Source organism: Dromaius novaehollandiae, chromosome 18, assembly GCF_036370855.1.
Source record: "Dromaius novaehollandiae isolate bDroNov1 chromosome 18, bDroNov1.hap1, whole genome shotgun sequence".
Classification (NCBI taxonomy): Eukaryota; Metazoa; Chordata; class Aves; order Casuariiformes; family Dromaiidae; genus Dromaius; species Dromaius novaehollandiae.
Window position 1 is genome coordinate 1,429,948 of NC_088115.1, and position 23,967 is coordinate 1,453,914.

A 23,967-nucleotide genomic window follows, 5' to 3' on the forward strand; every position below is an offset into this window, starting at 1 on the left:
GCCTGTTTTTATGGTGCAGGGGCCTCCGAGTACCTTTGTTTGAAGTGCACTGCTGTCTGAGTGCCTTTTGTTTGCAGTGAAGGGGCATCTAAGTGCCTTTTTTTCCGGCCTAGCGGCCTCCAAGTGCCTATTTTTGCGATGCAGGCTCCCAAAGTGCCTTTTTTTCCAGTATAGTGTCCTCCATGTGCATATTTTTGCAGTGCATCGCCTCCTAGTGCCCTTTTTTCCCAGTGCTCATGCCTCCAAGTGCCTTTTTTTCTGTTATGGTCCTTCAACGTTCTGTGATATCACTTTACCCTCTGCCTGAAATGATATTGTCAGGTCCACCACTGCTGGATGAGATAGTCATGTCACTTCTGCCTCACGGCCTGGTAGGCCAGTCAGGCCCATCAGTCCTTGCTCTGCTTGTGAGGTTGCTTCTGCCTCTGTGCTTGATAGGCCAGTGGCAGGGCCATGCCTCCTGACTGGGCTTGTGAGGATACTTGTGTCTCCATGCCAAAAAGGGCAGTGGCAGGCCCATGGTTGCTGGTTGTGTCTTATGATGTCACTTTGACCTGCATGCCATTGCATGCATGGCATGCATGGGCATGCACTGCCACGCCCATGGCTGCTGGTCTGCTTGGGTGTTCCCTTCTTTCTCCGTGCTTGATGCGTGATGGCAGGCCCTTCACTGCTGGCTGTGCTTGTGAGGTCACAGCAGTCCTGTTGCCTGATAGGCCAGTGACAGCTCCATGCCTGCTGGTTGCGTTATGAGGTCATGTTTGTCTCGGGGCCTCATAGGGCAGTTGAATGCCTATGCCTGCTGGCCGTGCTTGTGAGGTCACAGCAGTCCTGTTGCCTGATATGCCAGTTCGAGGCCAATGACTGCTGGGTGGGCTTGTGAGGTCAGAGAAGCCTCAGTGTCCTATAGGGCAGTGGCAGGCCCATAGCTGCTGGGTGGGCTTGTGAGATCACAGCAGCCTCCATGCCCTTTAGGGCAGTGGCAGGCCCCTGACTGTTTACTGTGATTCTGAGTTGACAGCAGCATCAGCACCTGATCGGGAAGTTGGAGGCCGATGGCTGCTCTCTGTGCTTGTCAGGTCACAGCAGCCTCAGTGCCTCATAGGCCAGTGGCAGACCCACAGCTGCTGGCTGTGCTCGTCAGGTCAGAGAAGCCTCAGTGTCTTATAGGGCAGTGGCAGGCCCCTGGCTGCTGGCCGCGTTTTGAGGTCACATTTGTCTCTGTACCTCATAGGGCAGTGGCAGGCCCCTGGCTGCTGGCTGTGCTTGTGAGGTCACAGCAGTCCTATTGGCTGATAGGTCAGTGGCAGGCCAATGGCTGCTGGCTGTCCTTTTGAGGTCACAGCAGTCCTGTTGCCTGACAGGCCAGTGGCAGGCCCTTGGCTGCTGGCTTTGCTTGTGAGGTCAGAGCAGCCTCAGTGCCTCATAGGCCAGTGGCAGACCCACAGCTGCTGGCTTTGCTTGTGAGGTCACAGCAGCCTCAGTGTCTTATAGGGCAGTGGCAGGCCCCTGGCTGCTGGCCGCATTTTCAGGTCACATTTGTCTCTGTACCTCATAGGGCAGTGGCAGGCCACTGGCTGCTGGCTGTGCTTGTGAGGTCACAGCAGTCCTATTGCCTGATAGGTCAGTTGCAGGCCCATGGCTGCTGGTTGCCTTTTGAGGTCACCTTTGTCTCTGTGCCTCATTGGCCAGTGGGAGGCCAATGGCTGCTGGCTTTGCTTGTCATGTTACGGAAGTACCAGTGCCTGATGGGCCAGTGACAGCTCCATGCCTGCTGGCTGCGTTATGAGGTCACGTTCGTCTCGGGGCCTCATAGGGCAGTTGGATGCCCATGCCTGCTGGCCATGCTTGTGAGGTCACAGCAGCCTGCGTGCCTCATAGGCCAGTGGCAGGCCCGTAGCTGCTGGCTGTGCTTGTGAGGTCACAGCAGTCCTGTTGCCTGATAGGCCAGTGGGATGCCCATAGCTGCTGGCTGTGCTTGTCAGGTCATAACACTCCTACAGCCTGATAGGCCAGCAGCAGGCCCCTGGCTGCTGACTGTGCTTCTGAGATCACAGCAGCCTCAGTGCCTCATAGGCCAGTGGCAGGCCCATAGCTGCTGGCTGTGCTTGTTAGGTCATAGCAGCCTCAGTGCCTCATAGGCCAATGGAAGGCCCGTAGCTGCTGGCTGTGCTTGTCAGGTCACAGCAGTCCTATTTCCTGATAGGCCCGTGGAAGGCCCCTGTCTGCTGGCTGCCTTTTGAGGTCACATTTGTCTCTGTACCTTCTAGGGCAATGGCAGGCCTCTGGCTCCTCGCTGTGCTTGTGAGGTCACAGCAGCCTCCTTTTCCTGTAGGCCAGAGGGATGCCAATGGCTGCTTGGTGTGCTTGTGAGGTCACAGCTGCCTGCGTGCCTCATAGGCCAGTGGAAGGCCCGTAGCTGCAGGCTGTGCTTTTCAGGTCACAGCAGTCCTATTGCCTGATAGGCCCGTGGAAGGCCCCTGTCTGCTGGCTGCCTTTTGAGGTCACGTTTGCCTCTGTACCTTGTAGTGCAATGGCAGGCCTCTGGCTCTTCGCTGTGCTTGTGAGGTCACAGCAGCCTCAGTGCCCTATAGGGCAGTGACAGGCCCATAGCTGCTGGCTTTACTTGTTAGGTGAAATCAGCCTGAGTGTCTTATATGGCAGTGGCAGAGGCCTGGCTGCTGGCCGCGTTTTCAGGTCACATTTGTCTCTGTACCTCATAGGGCAGTGGCAGAGGCCTGGCTGCTGGCCGCGTTTTCAGGTCACATTTGTCTCTGTACCTCATAGGGCAGTGGCAGGCCCCTGGCTGCTGGCTGTGCTTGTGAGGTCACAGCAGTGCTATTGCCTGGTAGGTCAGTGGCAGGCCAATGGCTGCTTGCCATCCTTTTGAGTTCACAGCAGTCTGAGTTACCGATAGGCAAGTGGCAGGCCTCTGGGTGCTGGCTGTTTTTGTGAGGTCACAGCAGCCTCAGTGCCTCATAGGCCAGCGGCAGGCTCATGGCTGCTGACTGTGCTTGTGAGGGCAGAGAAGCCTCAGTGCCCTATAGGGCAGTGGCAGGCCCATAGCTGCTGGCTCGGCTTGTGAGGTCAGAGCAGTCCTATGTCCTGATAGGCCCGTGGCAGGCCCCTGTCTGCTGGCTGCCTTTTGACGTCACATTTGTCTCTGTACCTTATAGGGCAGTGGGAGCCCCCTGGCTGCTCGCTGTGCTTGTGAGGACACATCAGCCTCCTTTTCCTGTAGGCCAGTGGCAGACCCATAGCTGCTGGCTGTGCTTGTGCGGTCACAGCAGCCTCACTGCCTCATAGGGCGGTAGCAGGCTCATGGCTGCTGGCTGTGCTTGTGAGGTCACAGCAGCCTCCGTGCCTCATAGGCCAGTGGCAGGCTCATGGCTGCTGGCTGTGCTTGTGAGGTCACAGCAGCCTCCGTGCTTCCTAGGCCAGTTGCAGGCTGATGGCTGCTTTCTGGGCTTCTGAAGTCAGAGCAACCTTAGTGTCTCATTGGTTACTGGCAAGCGCCCCCTGCTGCCTCTGCTTGTGAGGTCACAGCAGCCTCAGTGCCTCATAGGCCAGGGGCAGGCCCCTGGCTGCTCGCTGTGCTTGTGAGGACACAGCAGCCTCCGTTCCCTATAGGCCAATGGGAGGCCCATAGCTTCTGGATGTGCTTGTAAGGTCACAGCAGTCCTATTTCCTGATAGGCCCGTGGAAGGCCCCTGTCTGCTGGCTGCCTTTTGAGGTCACATTTGTCTCTGTACCTTCTAGGGCAATGGCAGGCCTCTGGCTCCTCGCTGTGCTTGTGAGGTCACAGCACCCTCAGTGCCTCAAAGGGCAGTGGCAGGCTTCTGGCTGCTGGCTGTGCTTGTGAGGTCATAGCACCCTCCGTGCCTCCTAGGCCAGTGGCAGACTAATGGCCGCTGGGTGTGCTTGTGCGGTCACAGCAGCCTCACTGCCTCATAGGGCGGTAGCAGGCTCATGGCTGCTGGCTGTGCTTGTGAGGTCACAGCAGCCTCCGTGCCTCATAGGCCAGTGGCAGGCTCATGGCTGCTGGCTGTGCTTGTGAGGTCACAGCAGCCTCCGTGCTTCCTAGGCCAGTTGCAGGCTGCTGGCTGCTTTCTGGGCTTCTGAAGTCAGAGCAACCTTAGTGTCTCATTGGTTACTGGCAAGCGCCCCCTGCTGCCTCTGCTTGTGAGGTCACAGCAGCCTCAGTGCCTCATAGGCCAGGGGCAGGCCCCTGGCTGCTCGCTGTGCTTGTGAGGACACAGCAGCCTCCGTTCCCTATAGGCCAATGGGAGGCCCATAGCTTCTGGATGTGCTTGTAAGGTCACAGCAGTCCTATTTCCTGATAGGCCCGTGGAAGGCCCCTGTCTGCTGGCTGCCTTTTGAGGTCACATTTGTCTCTGTACCTTCTAGGGCAATGGCAGGCCTCTGGCTCCTCGCTGTGCTTGTGAGGTCACAGCAGCCTCCCTGCCCTATAGGGCAGTGGCAGGCCCATAGCTGCTGCCTGGGCTCGTGAGGTCACAGCATCCTCAGTGTCTTACAGGCCAGTGGCAGGCCCCTGGCTGCTGGCTGTGCTTGTCAGGTCACAGAAGCCTCCCTGCCCTTGAGGCCAGTGTCAGGCCCCTGGCTGCTGGCTGTGCTTGTCAGGTCAGAGAAGCCTCAGTGCCCTTTATGGCAGTGGCAGGCCCGTGACAGTGTGCTGTGCTTGTGAGGTCAGAGCAGTGTCAGCGCCTCATTGGGCCGTGGAAGGCCAATGGCTGCTGGCTGTGTTTGTGAGGTAACATCAGCCTCCGTTCCCTATAGGCCAGTGGCAGGCCCTTCACTGCTGGCTGTGCTTGTGAGGTCACAGCAGCCTCAGTGCCTGATAGGCCAGTGGCAGGCCCCTGGCTGCTTGGCTGTGCTTCTGAGGTCACAGCAGCCTCAGTGCTTCACAGGCCAGTGGCAGGCCCCTGGCTGCTGGCTGTGCTTCTGAGGTCACAGCAGCCTCTTTGCCCTATAGGGCAGTGGCAGGCCCCTGGCTGTTTGCTGTGCTTGTGAGGTCACAGCAGTCTGAGTGCCTGATAGGCCAGTGCGAGGCCATTGGCTGCTGGCTGTCCTTTTGAGGTCACGGCAGTCCTATTGCCTGATAGGCCAGTGGCAGGCCTCTGCATGCTGGCTGCATTTTGAGGTCACCTTTGTCTCAGTGCCTCATCAGGCAGTGGGATGCCCATGGCTGCTGACTCTGCTTGTGAGCTCACAGAAGTACCAGTGCCTGACAGGCCACTGGCAGGCCCCTGGCGGCTTCCTGTCCTTGTGAGGTCACATGAGCCTCTGTGTCTGATAGGGCAGTGGAAGGTGTTGTAGAGGCCTGCAAGTGCCTTTTTTTGCGGTGCAGGGGCCACTGAGTGCCTTTTTTTGTGGTGCAGGGCCCTCCAAGTGCCTTTTTTTGTGGTGCAGGGGCCTCAGGGTGCCTTTTTTTCTGCGGTGCAGGGGCTTCGGAGTGCCTTTTTTTGTGGTGCAGGGGCCTCCAAGTGCCTTTATTTCCAGTGTACAGGCCTGCAAAGGCCTCTTTTTCCAGTGCAGGAGCCTCCGAGTGCCTTTTTTGGTGGTGCAGGGCCCTCCAAGTGCCTTGTTTCACATTGTAGCAGCCCCCGAGTGCCTTTTATTTTGCTGTATAGGCCACTGAATGCCTTTTCTTGTGGTTCAGGGGCCTCCGAGTGCTGTTATTTTGGGGGGTGTGGTCCTCCATGTACCTTTTTTTTACGGTGTAGTGGCCCCGAGTGCCTTTTCTTGTGGTGCAGGGGCCTCTGAGTGCCTTTTTTCACATTGTAGCAGCCCCCAAGTGCCTTTTTTTGTGCTGTAGGGGCCTCCGAGTGCCTTTTTTTCCAGCGCAGGGGCAGCTGAGTGCCTTTTTTTGTGGTGTAGGGGCCTCCAAGTGCCTTTTTTTCTGGTGTACAGGCCTGCAATGCCTCTTTTTCCAGTGCAGGAGCCTCTGAGTGCTTCTTTTGGTGGTGCCGGGCCCTCCGAGTGCCTTGTTTCACATTGTAGTCACCCCCGAGTGCCTTTTTTTGCAGTGTAGGGGCCACTGAGTGCCTTTTTCTGGGGTGTAGAGGCCTCCGAGTGCCTGTTTTCCCAGTGTAAGGGCAGCTGAGTGCCTTTTTTTTGTGCTGCAGGGCCCTCTGAGTGCCTTTCTTTCTGGTGTAGGGGCATCGGAGTGCCTGTTTTCGCATTGTAGCAGCCCCCGAGTGCCTTTTTTTGTGGTGTTGGGGCCACCGAGTGCCTTTTTTTGCCGTGCATGGTCCTCCGAGTGCCTTTTTTGCAGTGTATTAGCCTCCAAGTGCCTTTTTTTGTGATGCAGCGGCCTCTGAGTGCCTTTTCTTGTGGTTCACTGTTCTCCAGGTGCCTGTTTTTATGGTGCAGGGGCCTCCGAGTGCCTTTGTTTGAGGTGCACTGCTGTCTGAGTGCCTTTTGTTTGCAGTGAAGGGGCATCTAAGTGCCTTTTTTTCCGGCCTAGCGGCCTCCAAGTGCCTATTTTTGCGATGCAGGCTCCCAAAGTGCCTTTTTTTCCAGTATAGTGTCCTGCATGTGCATATTTTTGCAGTGCATCGCCTCCTAGTGCCCTTTTTTCCCAGTGCTCATGCCTCCAAGTGCCTTTTTTTCTGTTATGGTCCTTCAACGTTCTGTGATATCACTTTACCCTCTGCCTGAAATGATATTGTCAGGTCCACCACTGCTGGATGAGATAGTCATGTCACTTCTGCCTCACGGCCTGGTAGGCCAGTCAGGCCCATCAGTCCTTGCTCTGCTTGTGAGGTTGCTTCTGCCTCTGTGCTTGATAGGCCAGTGGCAGGGCCATGCCTCCTGACTGGGCTTGTGAGGATACTTGTGTCTCCATGCCAAAAAGGGCAGTGGCAGGCCCATGGTTGCTGGTTGTGTCTTATGATGTCACTTTGACCTGCATGCCATTGCATGCATGGCATGCATGGGCATGCACTGCCACGCCCATGGCTGCTGGTCTGCTTGGGTGTTCCCTTCTTTCTCCGTGCTTGATGCGTGATGGCAGGCCCGTAGCTGCTGGCTGTGCTTGTGAGGTCACAGCAGTCCTGTTGCCTGATAGGCCAGTGACAGCTCCATGCCTGCTGGTTGCGTTATGAGGTCATGTTTGTCTCGGGGCCTCATAGGGCAGTTGAATGCCTATGCCTGCTGGCCGTGCTTGTGAGGTCACAGCAGTCCTGTTGCCTGATATGCCAGTTCGAGGCCAATGACTGCTGGGTGGGCTTGTGAGGTCAGAGAAGCCTCAGTGTCCTATAGGGCAGTGGCAGGCCCATAGCTGCTGGGTGGGCTTGTGAGATCACAGCAGCCTCCATGCCCTTTAGGGCAGTGGCAGGCCCCTGACTGTTTACTGTGATTCTGAGTTGACAGCAGCATCAGCACCTGATCGGGAAGTTGGAGGCCGATGGCTGCTCTCTGTGCTTGTCAGGTCACAGCAGCCTCAGTGCCTCATAGGCCAGTGGCAGACCCACAGCTGCTGGCTGTGCTCGTCAGGTCAGAGAAGCCTCAGTGTCTTATATGGCAGTGGCAGGCCCCTGGCTGCTGGCCGCATTTTCAGGTCACATTTGTCTCTGTACCTCATAGGGCAGTGGCAGGCCCCTGGCTGCTGGCTGTGCTTGTGAGGTCACAGCAGTCCTATTGCCTGATAGGTCAGTGGCAGGCCCATGGCTGCTGGTTGCCTTTTGAGGTCACCTTTGTCTCTGTGCCTCATTGGCCAGTGGGAGGCCAATGGCTGCTGGCTTTGCTTGTCATGTTACGGAAGTACCAGTGCCTGATGGGCCAGTGACAGCTCCATGCCTGCTGGCTGCGTTATGAGGTCACGTTCGTCTCGGGGCCTCATAGGGCAGTTGGATGCCCATGCCTACTGGCCATGCTTGTGAGGTCACAGCAGCCTCAGTGCCTCATAGGCCAGTGGCAGGCCCGTAGCTGCTGGCTGTGCTTGTGAGGTCACAGCAGTCCTGTTGCCTGATAGGCCAGTGGGATGCCCATAGCTGCTGGCTGTGCTTGTCAGGTCATAACACTCCTACAGCCTGATAGGCCAGCAGCAGGCCCCTGGCTGCTGACTGTGCTTCTGAGGTCACAGCAGCCTCAGTGCCTCATAGGCCAGTGGCAGGCCCATAGCTGCTGGCTGTGCTTGTTAGGTCATAGCAGCCTCAGTGCCTCATAGGCCAATGGAAGGCCCGTAGCTGCTGGCTGTGCTTGTCAGGTCACAGCAGTCCTATTTCCTGATAGGCCCGTGGAAGGCCTCTGTCTGCTGGCTGCCTTTTGAGGTCACATTTGTCTCTGTACCTTCTAGGGCAATGGCAGGCCTCTGGCTCCTCGCTTTGCTTGTGAGGTCACAGCAGCCTCCTTTTCCTGTAGGCCAGAGGGATGCCAATGGCTGCTTGGTGTGCTTGTGAGGTCACAGCTGCCTGCGTGCCTCATAGGCCAGTGGCAGGCCCGTAGCTGCTGGCTGTGCTTTTCAGGTCACAGCAGTCCTATTGCCTGATAGGCCCGTGGAAGGCCCCTGTCTGCTGGCTGCCTTTTGAGGTCACATTTGCCTCTGTACCTTGTAGTGCAATGGCAGGCCTCTGGCTCTTCGCTGTGCTTGTGAGGTCACAGCAGCCTCAGTGCCCTATAGGGCAGTGACAGGCCCATAGCTGCTGGCTTTACTTGTTAGGTGAAATCAGCCTGAGTGTCTTATATGGCAGTGGCAGAGGCCTGGCTGCTGGCCGCGTTTTCAGGTCACATTTGTCTCTGTACCTCATAGGGCAGTGGCAGGCCCCTGGCTGCTGGCTGTGCTTGTGAGGTCACAGCAGTGCTATTGCCTGGTAGGTCAGTGGCAGGCCAATGGCTGCTTGCCATCCTTTTGAGTTCACAGCAGTCTGAGTTACCGATAGGCAAGTGGCAGGCCTCTGGGTGCTGGCTGTTTTTGTGAGGTCACAGCAGCCTCAGTGCCTCATAGGCCAGCGGCAGGCTCATGGCTGCTGACTGTGCTTGTGAGGGCAGAGAAGCCTCAGTGCCCTATAGGGCAGTGGCAGGCCCATAGCTGCTGGCTCGGCTTGTGAGGTCAGAGCAGTCCTATGTCCTGATAGGCCCGTGGCAGGCCCCTGTCTGCTGGCTGCCTTTTGACGTCACATTTGTCTCTGTACCTTATAGGGCAGTGGGAGTCCCCTGGCTGCTCGCTGTGCTTGTGAGGACACATCAGCCTCCTTTTCCTGTAGGCCAGTGGCAGACCCATAGCTGCTGGCTGTGCTTGTGAGGTCACAGCACCCTCAGTGCCTCAAAGGGCAGTGGCAGGCTTCTGGCTGCTGGCTGTGCTTGTGAGGTCATAGCACCCTCCGTGCCTCCTAGGCCAGTGGCAGACTAATGGCCGCTGGCTGTGCTTGTGCGGTCACAGCAGCCTCACTGCCTCATAGGGCGGTAGCAGGCTCATGGCTGCTGGCTGTGCTTGTGAGGTCACAGCAGCCTCCGTGCCTCATAGGCCAGTGGCAGGCTCATGGCTGCTGGCTGTGCTTGTGAGGTCACAGCAGCCTCCGTGCTTCCTAGGCCAGTTGCAGGCTGATGGCTGCTTTCTGGGCTTCTGAAGTCAGAGCAACCTTAGTGTCTCATTGGTTACTGGCAAGCACCCCCTGCTGCCTCTGCTTGTGAGGTCACAGCAGCCTCAGTGCCTCATAGGCCAGGGGCAGGCCCCTGGCTGCTCGCTGTGCTTGTGAGGACACAGCAGCCTCCGTTCCCTATAGGCCAATGGGAGGCCCATAGCTTCTGGATGTGCTTGTAAGGTCACAGCAGTCCTATTTCCTGATAGGCCCGTGGAAGGCCCCTGTCTGCTGGCTGCCTTTTGAGGTCACATTTGTCTCTGTACCTTCTAGGGCAATGGCAGGCCTCTGGCTCCTCGCTGTGCTTGTGAGGTCACAGCAGCCTCCCTGCCCTATAGGGCAGTGGCAGGCCCATAGCTGCTGCCTGGGCTCGTGAGGTCACAGCATCCTCAGTGTCTTACAGGCCAGTGGCAGGCCCCTGGCTGCTGGCTGTGCTTGTCAGGTCAGAGAAGCCTCAGTGCCCTTTATGGCAGTGGCAGGCCCGTGACAGTGTGCTGTGCTTGTGAGGTCAGAGCAGTGTCAGCGCCTCATTGGGCCGTGGAAGGCCAATGGCTGCTGGCTGTGTTTGTGAGGTAACATCAGCCTCCGTTCCCTATAGGCCAGTGGCAGGCCCTTCACTGCTGGCTGTGCTTGTGAGGTCACAGCAGCCTCAGTGCCTGATAGGCCAGTGGCAGGCCCCTGGCTGCTTGGCTGTGCTTCTGAGGTCACAGCAGCCTCAGTGCTTCACAGGCCAGTGGCAGGCCCCTGGCTGCTGGCTGTGCTTGTCAGGTCACAGCAGCCTCTGTGCCCTATAGGGCAGTGGCAGGCCCCTGGCTGTTTGCTGTGCTTGTGAGGTCACAGCAGTCTGAGTGCCTGATAGGCCAGTGCGAGGCCATTGGCTGCTGGCTGTCCTTTTGAGGTCACGGCAGTCCTATTGCCTGATAGGCCAGTGGCAGGCCTCTGCATGCTGGCTGCATTTTGAGGTCACCTTTGTCTCAGTGCCTCATCAGGCAGTGGGATGCCCATGGCTGCTGACTCTGCTTGTGAGCTCACAGAAGTACCAGTGCCTGACAGGCCACTGGCAGGCCCCTGGCGGCTTCCTGTCCTTGTGAGGTCACATGAGCCTCTGTGTCTGATAGGGCAGTGGAAGGTGTTGTAGAGGCCTGCAAGTGCCTTTTTTTGTGGTGCAGGGCCCTCCAAGTGCCTTTTTTTGCAGTGCAGGGGCCTCAGGGTGCCTTTTTTTGCAGTGCAGGGGCCTCAGGGTGCCTTTTTTTGCAGTGCAGGGGCCTCAGGGTGCCTTTTTTTCTGCGGTGCAGGGGCTTCGGAGTGCCTTTTTTTGTGGTGCAGGGGCCTCCAAGTGCCTTTATTTCCAGTGTACAGGCCTGCAAGTGCCTCTTTTTCCAGTGCAGGAGCCTCCGAGTGCCTTTTTTGGTGGTGCAGGGCCCTCCAAGTGCCTTGTTTCACATTGTAGCAGCCCCCGAGTGCCTTTTATTTTGCTGTATAGGCCACTGAATGCCTTTTCTTGTGGTTCAGGGGCCTCCGAGTGCTGTTATTTTGGGGGGTGTGGTCCTCCATGTACCTTTTTTTTGCGGTGTAGTGGCCCCGAGTGCCTTTTCTTGTGGTGCAGGGGCCTCCGAGTGCCTTCTTTTGTGGTGCAGGGCCCTCCGAGTTCCTTTCTTTCTGGTGCAGGGGCCTCCGAGTGCCTTTTTTTGCATTGTAGCAGCCCCCAAGTGCCTTTTTTTGTGGTGTAGGGGCAGCCGAGTGCCTTTTTTTGTGGTGTGGTGCTCCAAGTGCCTTTCTTTTGTGCTGTAGGGGCCTCTGAGTGCATTTTTTTTTGCGGTGCACTGGCCTCCGAGTGCCTTTTTTTTGCAGTGCAGGGGCTACTGAGTGCCTTTTTTTGCAGTGTAGTAGCCTCCAAGTGCCTTTCTTGGCAGTGTAGGGGTCTCCGAGTGCCTTCTTTTGTGGTGCAGGGGCTTCCAAGTGCCTTTATATCCGGTGTACAGGCCTACTAGTGCCTCTTTTTCCAGTGCAGGAGCCTCCGAGTGCTTTTTTTGTGGTGCAGGGCCCTCTGAGTGCCTTTTTTCGCGTTGTAGCAGCCTCCGAGTGCCTTTTTTTTGCATTTTAGCAGCCACCAAGTGCCTTTTTTTGTGCTGTAGGGGCCACTGAGTACCTTATCTTGTGGTGTAGGGGCAGCCGAGTGCCTCTTTTTCCAGTGTAGGGGCAGCCGAGTGCCTTTTTTTGTGGTGTGGTCCTCCGAGTGCCTTTCTTTTGTGGTGTCGAGGCCTCTGGGTGCATTTTTTTTTTGCGGTGTGGAGGCCTCCGAGTGCCTTTTTTTGCGGTGTGGAGGCCTCCGAGTGCCTTTTTTTGCAATGCAGGGGCCTCAGGGTGCATTTTTTTGCTGTGCATGGGCTTCAGGGTGCATTTTTTTGCAGTGTAGTAGCCTCCAAGTGCCTTTTTTTGCAATGTGGGGGCCACCGAGTGCCTTTCTTGGTGGTGTAGGGGCCTCTGAGTGCCTTCTTTTGTGGTGCAGGAGCCTCCGAGTGCTTTTTTTGGTGGTGCTGGGCCCTCTGAGTGCCTTGTTTCACGTTGTAGCAGCCCCCGAGTGCCTTTTATTGTGCTGTAGGGTCCACCGAGTGGCTTTTCTTGTGGTTCAGAGGCCACCGAGTGCCTTTTCTTGTGGTTCAGGGGCCTCTGAGTGCCTTTTTTCACATTGTAGCAGCCCCCGAGTGCGTTTTTTTGTGCTGTAGGAGCCCCCGAGTGCCTTTTATTGTGCTGTAGGGGCCTCTGAGTGCCTTTTTTCACATTGTAGCAGCCCCCAAGTGCCTTTTTTTGTGCTGTAGGGGCCTCCGAGTGCCTTTTTTTCCAGCGCAGGGGCAGCCGAGTGCCTTTCTCTGCGGTGTAGCGGCCTCCAAGTGCCTTTTTTTCTGGTGTACAGGCCTGCAATGCCTCTTTTTCCAGTGCAGGAGCCTCTGAGTGCTTCTTTTGGTGGTGCCGGGCCCTCCGAGTGCCTTGTTTCACATTGTAGTCACCCCCGAGTGCCTTTTTTTGCAGTGTAGGGGCCACTGAGTGCCTTTTTCTGGGGTGTAGAGGCCTCCGAGTGCCTGTTTTCCCAGTGTAAGGGCAGCTGAGTGCCTTTTTTTTGTGCTGCAGGGCCCTCTGAGTGCCTTTCTTTCTGGTGTAGGGGCATCGGAGTGCCTGTTTTCGCATTGTAGCAGCCCCCGAGTGCCTTTTTTTGTGGTGTTGGGGCCACCGAGTGCCTTTTTTTGCCGTGCATGGTCCTCCGAGTGCCTTTTTTGCAGTGTATTAGCCTCCAAGTGCCTTTTTTTTGTGATGCAGCGGCCTCTGAGTGCCTTTTCTTGTGGTTCACTGTTCTCCGGGTGCCTGTTTTTATGGTGCAGGGGCCTCCGAGTGCCTTTGTTTGAAGTGCACTGCTGTCTGAGTGCCTTTTGTTTGCAGTGAAGGGGCATCTAAGTGCCTTTTTTTCCGGCCTAGCGGCCTCCAAGTGCCTATTTTTGCGATGCAGGCTCCCAAAGTGCCTTGTTTTCCAGTATAGTGTCCTGCATGTGCATATTTTTGCAGTGCATCGCCTCCTAGTGCCCTTTTTTCCCAGTGCTCATGCCTCCAAGTGCCTTTTTTTCTGTTATGGTCCTTCAACGTTCTGTGATATCACTTTACCCTCTGCCTGAAATGATATTGTCAGGTCCACCACTGCTGGATGAGATAGTCATGTCACTTCTGCCTCACGGCCTGGTAGGCCAGTCAGGCCCATCAGTCCTTGCTCTGCTTGTGAGGTTGCTTCTGCCTCTGTGCTTGATAGGCCAGTGGCAGGGCCATGCCTCCTGACTGGGCTTGTGAGGATACTTGTGTCTCCATGCCAAAAAGGGCAGTGGCAGGCCCATGGTTGCTGGTTGTGTCTTATGATGTCACTTTGACCTGCATGCCATTGCATGCATGGCATGCATGGGCATGCACTGCCACGCCCATGGCTGCTGGTCTGCTTGGGTGTTCCCTTCTTTCTCCGTGCTTGATGCGTGATGGCAGGCCCATAGCTGCTGGCTGTGCTTGTGAGGTCACAGCAGTCCTGTTGCCTGATAGGCCAGTGACAGCTCCATGCCTGCTGGTTGCGTTATGAGGTCATGTTTGTCTCGGGGCCTCATAGGGCAGTTGAATGCCTATGCCTGCTGGCCGTGCTTGTGAGGTCACAGCAGTCCTGTTGCCTGATATGCCAGTTCGAGGCCAATGACTGCTGGGTGGGCTTGTGAGGTCAGAGAAGCCTCAGTGTCCTATAGGGCAGTGGCAGGCCCATAGCTGCTGGGTGGGCTTGTGAGATCACAGCAGCCTCCATGCCCTTTAGGGCAGTGGCAGGCCCCTGACTGTTTACTGTGATTCTGAGTTGACAGCAGCATCAGCACCTGATCGGGAAGTTGGAGGCCGATGGCTGCTCTCTGTGCTTGTCAGGTCACAGCAGCCTCAGTGCCTCATAGGCCAGTGGCAGACCCACAGCTGCTGGCTGTGCTCGTCAGGTCAGAGAAGCCTCAGTGTCTTATAGGGCAGTGGCAGGCCCCTGGCTGCTGGCTGTGCTTGTGAGGTCACAGCAGTCCTATTGGCTGATAGGTCAGTGGCAGGCCAATGGCTGCTGGCTGTCCTTTTGAGGTCACAGCAGTCCTGTTGCCTGACAGGCCAGTGGCAGGCCCTTGGCTGCTGGCTTTGCTTGTGAGGTCAGAGCAGCCTCAGTGCCTCATAGGCCAGTGGCAGACCCACAGCTGCTGGCTTTGCTTGTGAGGTCACAGCAGCCTCAGTGTCTTATAGGGCAGTGGCAGGCCCCTGGCTGCTGGCCGCATTTTCAGGTCACATTTGTCTCTGTACCTCATAGGGCAGTGGCAGGCCACTGGCTGCTGGCTGTGCTTGTGAGGTCACAGCAGTCCTATTGCCTGATAGGTCAGTGGCAGGCCCATGGCTGCTGGTTGCCTTTTGAGGTCACCTTTGTCTCTGTGCCTCATTGGCCAGTGGGAGGCCAATGGCTGCTGGCTTTGCTTGTCATGTTACGGAAGTACCAGTGCCTGATGGGCCAGTGACAGCTCCATGCCTGCTGGCTGCGTTATGAGGTCACGTTCGTCTCGGGGCCTCATAGGGCAGTTGGATGCCCATGCCTACTGGCCATGCTTGTGAGGTCACAGCAGCCTCAGTGCCTCATAGGCCAGTGGCAGGCCCGTAGCTGCTGGCTGTGCTTGTGAGGTCACAGCAGTCCTGTTGCCTGATAGGCCAGTGGGATGCCCATAGCTGCTGGCTGTGCTTGTCAGGTCATAACACTCCTACAGCCTGATAGGCCAGCAGCAGGCCCCTGGCTGCTGACTGTGCTTCTGAGGTCACAGCAGCCTCAGTGCCTCATAGGCCAGTGGCAGGCCCATAGCTGCTGGCTGTGCTTGTTAGGTCATAGCAGCCTCAGTGCCTCATAGGCCAATGGAAGGCCCGTAGCTGCTGGCTGTGCTTGTCAGGTCACAGCAGTCCTATTTCCTGATAGGCCCGTGGAAGGCCTCTGTCTGCTGGCTGCCTTTTGAGGTCACATTTGTCTCTGTACCTTCTAGGGCAATGGCAGGCCTCTGGCTCCTCGCTGTGCTTGTGAGGTCACAGCAGCCTCCTTTTCCTGTAGGCCACAGGGATGCCAATGGCTGCTTGGTGTGCTTGTGAGGTCACAGCTGCCTGCGTGCCTCATAGGCCAGTGGAAGGCCCGTAGCTGCTGGCTGTGCTTTTCAGGTCACAGCAGTCCTATTGCCTGATAGGCCCGTGGAAGGCCCCTGTCTGCTGGCTGCCTTTTGAGGTCACGTTTGCCTCTGTACCTTGTAGTGCAATGGCAGGCCTCTGGCTCTTCGCTGTGCTTGTGAGGTCACAGCAGCCTCAGTGCCCTATAGGGCAGTGACAGGCCCATAGCTGCTGGCTTTACTTGTTAGGTGAAATCAGCCTGAGTGTCTTATATGGCAGTGGCAGAGGCCTGGCTGCTGGCCACGTTTTCAGGTCACATTTGTCTCTGTACCTCATAGGGCAGTGGCAGGCCCCTGGCTGCTGGCTGTGCTTGTCAGGTCACAGCAGTGCTATTGCCTGGTAGGTCAGTGGCAGGCCAATGGCTGCTTGCCATCCTTTTGAGTTCACAGCAGTCTGAGTTACCGATAGGCAAGTGGCAGGCCTCTGGGTGCTGGCTGTTTTTGTGAGGTCACAGCAGCCTCAGTGCCTCATAGGCCAGCGGCAGGCTCATGGCTGCTGACTGTGCTTGTGAGGGCAGAGAAGCCTCAGTGCCCTATAGGGCAGTGGCAGGCCCATAGCTGCTGGCTCGGCTTGTGAGGTCAGAGCAGTCCTATGTCCTGATAGGCCCGTGGCAGGCCCCTGTCTGCTGGCTGCCTTTTGACGTCACATTTGTCTCTGTACCTTATAGGGCAGTGGGAGCCCCCTGGCTGCTCTCTGTGCTTGTGAGGACACATCAGCCTCCTTTTCCTGTAGGCCAGTGGCAGACCCATAGCTGCTGGCTGTGCTTGTGAGGTCACAGCACCCTCAGTGCCTCAAAGGGCAGTGGCAGGCTTCTGGCTGCTGGCTGTGCTTGTGAGGTCATAGCACCCTCCGTGCCTCCTAGGCCAGTGGCAGACTAATGGCCGCTGGCTGTGCTTGTGCGGTCACAGCAGCCTCACTGCCTCATAGGGCGGTAGCAGGCTCATGGCTGCTGGCTGTGCTTGTGAGGTCACAGCAGCCTCCGTGCCTCATAGGCCAGTGGCAGGCTCATGGCTGCCTGCTGTGCTTGTGAGGTCACAGCAGCCTCCGTGCTTCCTAGGCCAGTTGCAGGCTGATGGCTGCTTTCTGGGCTTCTGAAGTCAGAGCAACCTTAGTGTCTCATTGGTTACTGGCAAGCACCCCCTGCTGCCTCTGCTTGTGAGGTCACAGCAGCCTCAGTGCCTCATAGGCCAGGGGCAGGCCCCTGGCTGCTCGCTGTGCTTGTGAGGACACAGCAGCCTCCGTTCCCTATAGGCCAATGGGAGGCCCATAGCTTCTGGATGTGCTTGTAAGGTCACAGCAGTCCTATTTCCTGATAGGCCCGTGGAAGGCCTCTGTCTGCTGGCTGCCTTTTGAGGTCACATTTGTCTCTGTACCCTATAGGGCAATGGCAGGCCTCTGGCTCCTCGCTGTGCTTGTGAGGTCACAGCAGCCTCCCTGCCCTATAGGGCAGTGGCAGGCCCATAGCTGCTGCCTGGGCTCGTGAGGTCACAGCATCCTCAGTGTCTTACAGGCCAGTGGCAGGCCCCTGGCTGCTGGCTGTGCTTGTCAGGTCAGAGAAGCCTCAGTGCCCTTTATGGCAGTGGCAGGCCCGTGACAGTGTGCTGTGCTTGTGAGGTCAGAGCAGTGTCAGCGCCTCATTGGGCCGTGGAAGGCCAATGGCTGCTGGCTGTGTTTGTGAGGTAACATCAGCCTCCGTTCCCTATAGGCCAGTGGCAGGCCCTTCACTGCTGGCTGTGCTTGTGAGGTCACAGCAGCCTCAGTGCCTGATAGGCCAGTGGCAGGCCCCTGGCTGCTTGGCTGTGCTTCTGAGGTCACAGCAGCCTCAGTGCTTCACAGGCCAGTGGCAGGCCCCTGGCTGCTGGCTGTGCTTGTCAGGTCACAGCAGCCTCTGTGCCCTATAGGGCAGTGGCAGGCCCCTGGCTGTTTGCTGTGCTTGTGAGGTCACAGCAGTCTGAGTGCCTGATAGGCCAGTGCGAGGCCATTGGCTGCTGGCTGTCCTTTTGAGGTCACGGCAGTCCTATTTCCTGATAGGCCAGTGGCAGGCCTCTGCATGCTGGCTGCATTTTGAGGTCACCTTTGTCTCAGTGCCTCATCAGGCAGTGGGATGCCCATGGCTGCTGACTCTGCTTGTGAGCTCACAGAAGTACCAGTGCCTGACAGGCCACTGGCAGGCCCCTGGCGGCTTCCTGTCCTTGTGAGGTCACATGAGCCTCTGTGTCTGATAGGGCAGTGGAAGGTGTTGTAGAGGCCTGCAAGTGCCTTTTTTTGCGGTGCAGGGGCCACCGAGTGCCTTTTTTTGTGGTGCAGGGCCCTCCAAGTGCCTTTTTTTGCAGTGCAGGGGCCTCAGGGTGCCTTTTTTTGCAGTGCAGGGGCCTCAGGGTGCCTTTTTTTCTGCGGTGCAGGGGCTTCGGAGTGCCTTTTTTTGTGGTGCAGGGGCCTCCAAGTGCCTTTATTTCCAGTGTACAGGCCTGCAAGTGCCTCTTTTTCCAGTGCAGGAGCCTCCGAGTGCCTTTTTTGGTGGTGCAGGGCCCTCCAAGTGCCTTGTTTCACATTGTAGCAGCCCCCGAGTGCCTTTTATTTTGCTGTATAGGCCACTGAATGGATTTTCTTGTGGTTCAGGGGCCTCCGAGTGCTGTTATTTTGGGGGGTGTGGTCCTCCATGTACCTTTTTTTTGTGGTGTAGTGGCCCCGAGTGCCTTTTCTTGTGGTGCAGGGGCCTCCAAGTGCCTTCTTTTGTGGTGCAGGGCCCTCCAAGTGCCTTTATTTCTGGTGCAGGGGCCTCCGAGTGCCTTTTTTTGCATTGTAGCAGCCCCCAAGTGCCTTTTTTTGTGCTGTAGGGGCCTCCGAGTGCCTTTTTTAGTGGTGTAGGGGCAGCCGAGTGCCTTTTTTTGTGGTGTGGTGCTCCAAGTGCCTTTCTTTTGTGCTGTAGGGGCCTCTGAGTGCATTTTTTTTTGCGGTGCACTGGCCTCCAAGTGCCCTGTTTTTCAGTGCACTGGCCTCCGAGTGCCTTTTTTTGCAGTGCAGGGGCTACTGAGTGCCTTTTTTTGCAGTGTAGTAGCCTCCAAGTGCCTTTTTTTGCAATGTGGGGGCCACCGAGTGCGTTTTTTTGCGGTGAAGGGCCCTCTGAGTGCCTTTTTTTGCAGTGTAGGGGCCTCCGAGTGCCTTCTTTTGTGGTGCAGGGGCCTCCGAGTGCCTTTATATCCGGTGTACAGGCCTGCAAGTGCCTCTTTTTCCAGTGCAGGAGCCTCCGAGTGCTTTTTTGTTGTGGTGCAGGGCCCTCTGAGTGCCTTTTTTCGCGTTGTAGCAGCCTCCGAGTGCCTTTTTTTGCATTTTAGCAGCCACCAAGTGCCTTTTTTTGTGCTGTAGGGGCCACTGAGTGCCTTTTCTTGTGGTGTAGGGGCAGCTGAGTGCCTTTTTATGTGGTGTGGTCCTCCGAGTGCCTTTCTTTTGTTGTGTCGAGGCCTCTGGGTGCTTTTTTTTTTTTTTGCAGTGTAGCGGCCTCCAAGTGCCTTTTTTTGCGGCGTGGAGGCCTCCGAGTGCCTTTTTTGGCAATGCAGGGGCCTCAGGGTGCCTTTTTTTGCTGTGCATGGGCTTCAGGGTGCATTTTTTTTGCAGTGTAGTAGCCTCCAAGTGCCTTTTTTTGCAAAGTAGGGGCCTCAGGGTGCCTTTTTTTGTGGTGCTGGGGCCTCAGAGTGCCTTTATTTCCAGTGTACAGGCCTGCAAGTGCCTCTTTTTCCAGTGCAGGGGCCGCCAAGTGCCTTTATTTCCAGTGTACAGGCCTGCAAGTGGCTCTTTTCCCCGTGCAGGGGCCTCCGAGTGCCTTTTTTGGTGGTGCTGGGCCCTCAGAGTGCCTTGTTTCGCATTGTAGCAGCCCCCGAGTGCCTTTTATTGTGCTGTAGGGGCCACCGAGTGCCTTTTCTTGTGGGTCAGGGGCCTCCGAGTGCCTTCTTTTGTGGTGCAGGGCCCTCCAAGTGCCTTTGTTTCTGGTGCAGGGGCCTCCGAATGCCTTTTTTTGCATTGTAGCAGCCCCCAAGTGCCTTTTTTTGTGCTGTAGGGGCCTCCGAGTGCCTTTTTTTGTGGTGTAGGGGCAGCCGAGTGCCTTTTTTTGCGGTGCAGGGGCCTCAGGGTGCCTTTTTTTTGCAGTGCAGGGGCCTCCGAGTGCCTTTTTTTGCAATGTAGGGGCTTCCGAGTGCCTTTTTTTGTGGTGCAGGGGCCTCCAAGTGCCTTTATTTCCAGTGTACAGGCCTGCAAGTGCCTCTTTTTCCAGTGCAGGAGCCTCCGAGTGCCTTTTTTGGTGGTGCAGGGCCCTCCAAGTGCCTTGTTTCACATTGTAGCAGCCCCCGAGTGCCTTTTATTTTGCTGTATAGGCCACTGAATGCCTTTTCTTGTGGTTCAGGGGCCTCCGAGTGCTGTTATTTTGGGGGGTGTGGTCCTCCATGTACCTTTTTTTTGCGGTGCAGTGGCCCCGAGTGCCTTTTCTTGTGGTGCAGGGGCCTCCGAGTGCCTTCTTTTGTGGTGCAGGGCCCTCCGAGTTCCTTTATTTCTGGTGCAGGGGCCTCCGAGTGCCTTTTTTTGCATTGTAGCAGCCCCCAAGTGCCTTTTTTTGTGCTGTAGGGGCCTCCGAGTGCCTTTTTTTGTGGTGTGGTGCTCCAAGTGCCTTTCTTTTGTGCTGTAGGGGCCTCTGAGTGCATTTTTTTTTGCGGTGCACTGGCCTCCGAGTGCCTTTTTTTGCAGTGCAGGGGCTACTGAGTGCCTTTTTTTGCAGTGTAGTAGCCTCCAAGTGCCTTTTTTGGCAGTGTACGGGCCTCCGAGTGCCTTCTTTTGTGGTGCAGGGGCTTCCAAGTGCCTTTATATCCGGTGTACAGGCCTACTAGTGCCTCTTTTTCCAGTGCAGGAGCCTCCGAGTGCTTTTTTTGTGGTGCAGGGCCCTCTGAGTGCCTTTTTTCGCGTTGTAGCAGCCTCCGAGTGCCTTTTTTTGCATTTTAGCAGCCACCAAGTGCCTTTTTTTGTGCTGTAGGGGCCACTGAGTGCCTTTTCTTGTGGTGTAGGGGCAGCCGAGTGCCTTTTTATGTGGTGTGGTCCTCTGAGTGCCTTTCTTTTGTGGTGTCGAGGCCTCTGGGTGCTTTTTTTTTTTTTTTTTGCAGTGTAGCGGCCTCCGAGTGCCTTTATTTGCGGTGTGGAGGCCTCCGAGTGCCTTTTTTTGCGGTGTGGAGGCCTCTGAGTGCCTTTTTTTGCAATGCAGGGGCCTCAGGGTGCATTTTTTTGCAGTGTAGTAGCCTCCAAGTGCCTTTTTTTGCAATGTGGGGGCCACCGAGTGCCTTTCTTGGTGGTGTAGGGGCCTCTGAGTGCCTTCTTTTGTGGTGCAGGAGCCTCCGAGTGCTTTTTTTGGTGGTGCTGGGCCCTCTGAGTGCCTTGTTTCACGTTGTAGCAGCCCCCGAGTGCCTTTTATTGTGCTGTAGGGGCCTCTGAGTGCCTTTTTTCACATTGTAGCAGCCCCCAAGTGCCTTTTTTTGTGCTGTAGGGGCCTCCGAGTGCCTTTTTTTCCAGCGTAGGGGCAGCCGAGTGCCTTTCTCTGCGGTGTAGCGGCCTCCAAGTGCCTTTTTTTCTGGTGTACAGGCCTGCAATGCCTCTTTTTCCAGTGCAGGAGCCTCTGAGTGCTTCTTTTGGTGGTGCCGGGCCCTCCGAGTGCCTAGTTTCACATTGTAGTCACCCCCGAGTGCCTTTTTTTGCAGTGTAGGGGCCACTGAGTGCCTTTTTCTGGGGTGTAGAGGCCTCCGAGTGCCTGTTTTTCCAGTGTAAGGGCAGCTGAGTGCCTTTTTTTGTGCTGCAGGGCCCTCTGAGTGCCTTTCTTTCTGGTGTAGGGGCATCGGAGTGCCTGTTTTCGCATTGTAGCAGCCCCCGAGTGCCTTTTTTTGTGGTGTTGGGGCCACCGAGTGCCTTTTTTTGCCGTGCATGGTCCTCCGAGTGCCTTTTTTGCAGTGTATTAGCCTCCAAGTGCCTTTTTTTGTGATGCAGCGGCCTCCGAGTGCCTTTTCTTGTGGTTCACTGTTCTCCGGGTGCCTGTTTTTGTGGGGCAGGGGCCTCCGAGTGCCTTTGTTTGAGGTGCACTGCTGTCTGAGTGCCTTTTGTTTGCAGTGAAGGGGCATCTAAGTGCCTTTTTTTCCGGCCTAGCGGCCTCCAAGTGCCTATTTTTGCGATGCAGGCTCCCAAAGTGCCTTTTTTTCCAGTAGAGTGTCCTCCATGTGCATATTTTTGCAGTGCATCGCCTCCTAGTGCCCTTTTTTCCCAGTGCTCATGCCTCCAAGTGCCTTTTTTTCTGTTATGGTCCTTCAACGTTCTGTGATATCACTTTACCCTCTGCCTGAAATGATATTGTCAGGTCCACCACTGCTGGATGAGATAGTCATGTCACGTCTGCCTCACGGCCTGGTAGGCCAGTCAGGCCCATCAGTCCTTGCTCTGCTTGTGAGGTTGCTGCTGCCTCTGTGCTTGATAGGCCAGTGGCAGGGCCATGCCTCCTGACTGGGCTTGTGAGGATACTTGTGTCTCCATGCCAAAAAGGGCAGTGGCAGGCCCATGGTTGCTGGTTGTGTCTTATGATGTCACTTTGACCTGCATGCCATTGCATGCATGGCATGCATGGGCATGCACTGCCACGCCCATGGCTGCTGGTCTGCTTGGGTGTTCCCTTCTTTCTCCGTGCTTGATGCGCGATGGCAGGCGCTTCACTGCTGGCTGTGCTTGTGAGGTCACAGCAGCCTCCGTGCCCTTTAGGGCAGTGGCAGGCCCCTCGCTGCTGGCTGTGCTTCTGAGGTCACAGCAGCCTCCGTGCCCTTTAGGGCAGTGGCAGGCCCCTCGCTGCTTGGCTGTGCTTGTGAGGTCACAGCAGCGTCAAGACCTGATAGCCCAGTGGCAGGCCCCTGGCTGCTGGCTGTGCTTGTGAGGTCACAGCAGTCCTATTGGCTGATAGGTCAGTGGCAGGCCAATGGCTGCTGGCTGTCCTTTTGAGGTCACAGCAGTCCTGTTGCCTGATAGGCCAGTGGCAGGCCCCTGGCTGATGTCTGTGCTTGTCAGGTCAAAGCAGTCTTATTGCCTGACAGGCCAGTGGCAGGCCCATAGCTGCTGTCTGTGCTTGTCAGGTCAAAGCAGTCTTATTGCCTGACAGGCCAGTGGCAGGCCCTTGGCTGCTGGCTTTGCTTGTGAGGCCACAGCAGCCTCAGTGTCTTATAGGGCAGTGGCAGGCCCCCGGCTGCTGGCCGCATTTTCAGGTCACATTTGTCTCTGTACCTCATAGGGCAGTGGCAGGCCACTGGCTGCTGCCTGTGCTTGTGAGGTCACAGCAGTCCTATTGCCTGATAGGTCAGTGGCAGGCCTATGGCTGCTGGCTGCGTTTTGAGGTCTCCTTTGTCTCTGTGCCTCATTGGCCAGTGGGAGGCCAATGGCTGCTGGCTTTGCTTGTCATGTCACGGAAGTACCAGTGCCTGATGGGCCAGTGACAGCTCCATGCCTGCTGGCTGCGTTATGAGGTCACGTTCGTCTCGGGGCCTCATAGGGCAGTTGGATGCCCATGCCTACTGGCCATGCTTGTGAGGTCACAGCAGCCTCAGTGCCTCATAGGCCAGTGGCAGGCCCGTAGCTGCTGGCTGTGCTTGTGAGGTCACAGCAGTCCTGTTGCCTGATAGGCCAGTGGGATGCCCATAGCTGCTGGCTGTGCTTGTCAGGTCATAACACTCCTACAGCCTGATAGGCCAGCAGCAGGCCCCTGGCTGCTGACTGTGCTTCTGAGGTCACAGCAGCCTCAGTGCCTCATAGGCCAGTGGCAGGCCCATAGCTGCTGGCTGTGCTTGTTAGGTCACAGCAGTCCTATTTCCTGATAGGCCCATGGAAGGCCCCTGTCTGCTGGCTGCCTTTTGAGGTCACATTTGTCTCTGTACCTTATAGGGCAATTGCAGGCCTCTGGCTCCTCGCTGTGCTTGTCAGGTCACAGCAGCCTCAATGCTTCACAGTCCAATGGCAGGCCCCTGGCTGCTGCCTGTGCTTGTGAGGTCATGGAAGTACCAGTGCCTGATAGGCCAGTGACAGCTCCATGCCTGCTGGCTGCGTTATGAGGTCACGTTTGTCTCGGGGCCTCATAGGGCAGTTGGATGCCCATGCCTGCTGGCCATGCTTGTGAGGTCACAGCAGTCCTGTTGCCTCATAGGCCAGTTCAAGGCCAATGACTGCTGGGTGGGCTTGTGAGGTCAGAGAAGCCTCAGTGTCCTATAGGGCAGTGGCAGGCCCATAGCTACTCGCTGGGCTTCTGAGGTCACAGCAGCCTCCATGCCCTTTAGGGCAGTGGCAGGCCCCTGACTGTTTACTGTGCTTCTGAGTTGACAGCAGCGTCAGCGCCTCATCGGGCAGTGGGAGGCCAATGGCTGCTGGCTGTGCTTGTGAGGTCACAGCAGCCTCCATTCCCTACAGGCCAGTGGCAGACCCTTGGCTGCTAGCTGTGCTTGTGAGGTCACAGCAGCCTCAGTGCCTCATAGGCCAGTGGAAGGCCAATGGCTGCTGGCTGTGTTTCTGAGGTCACAGCAGCCTCCGTGCCTGATAGGCCAGTAGCAGGCCCCTGTCTGCTGGCTGTGCTTGT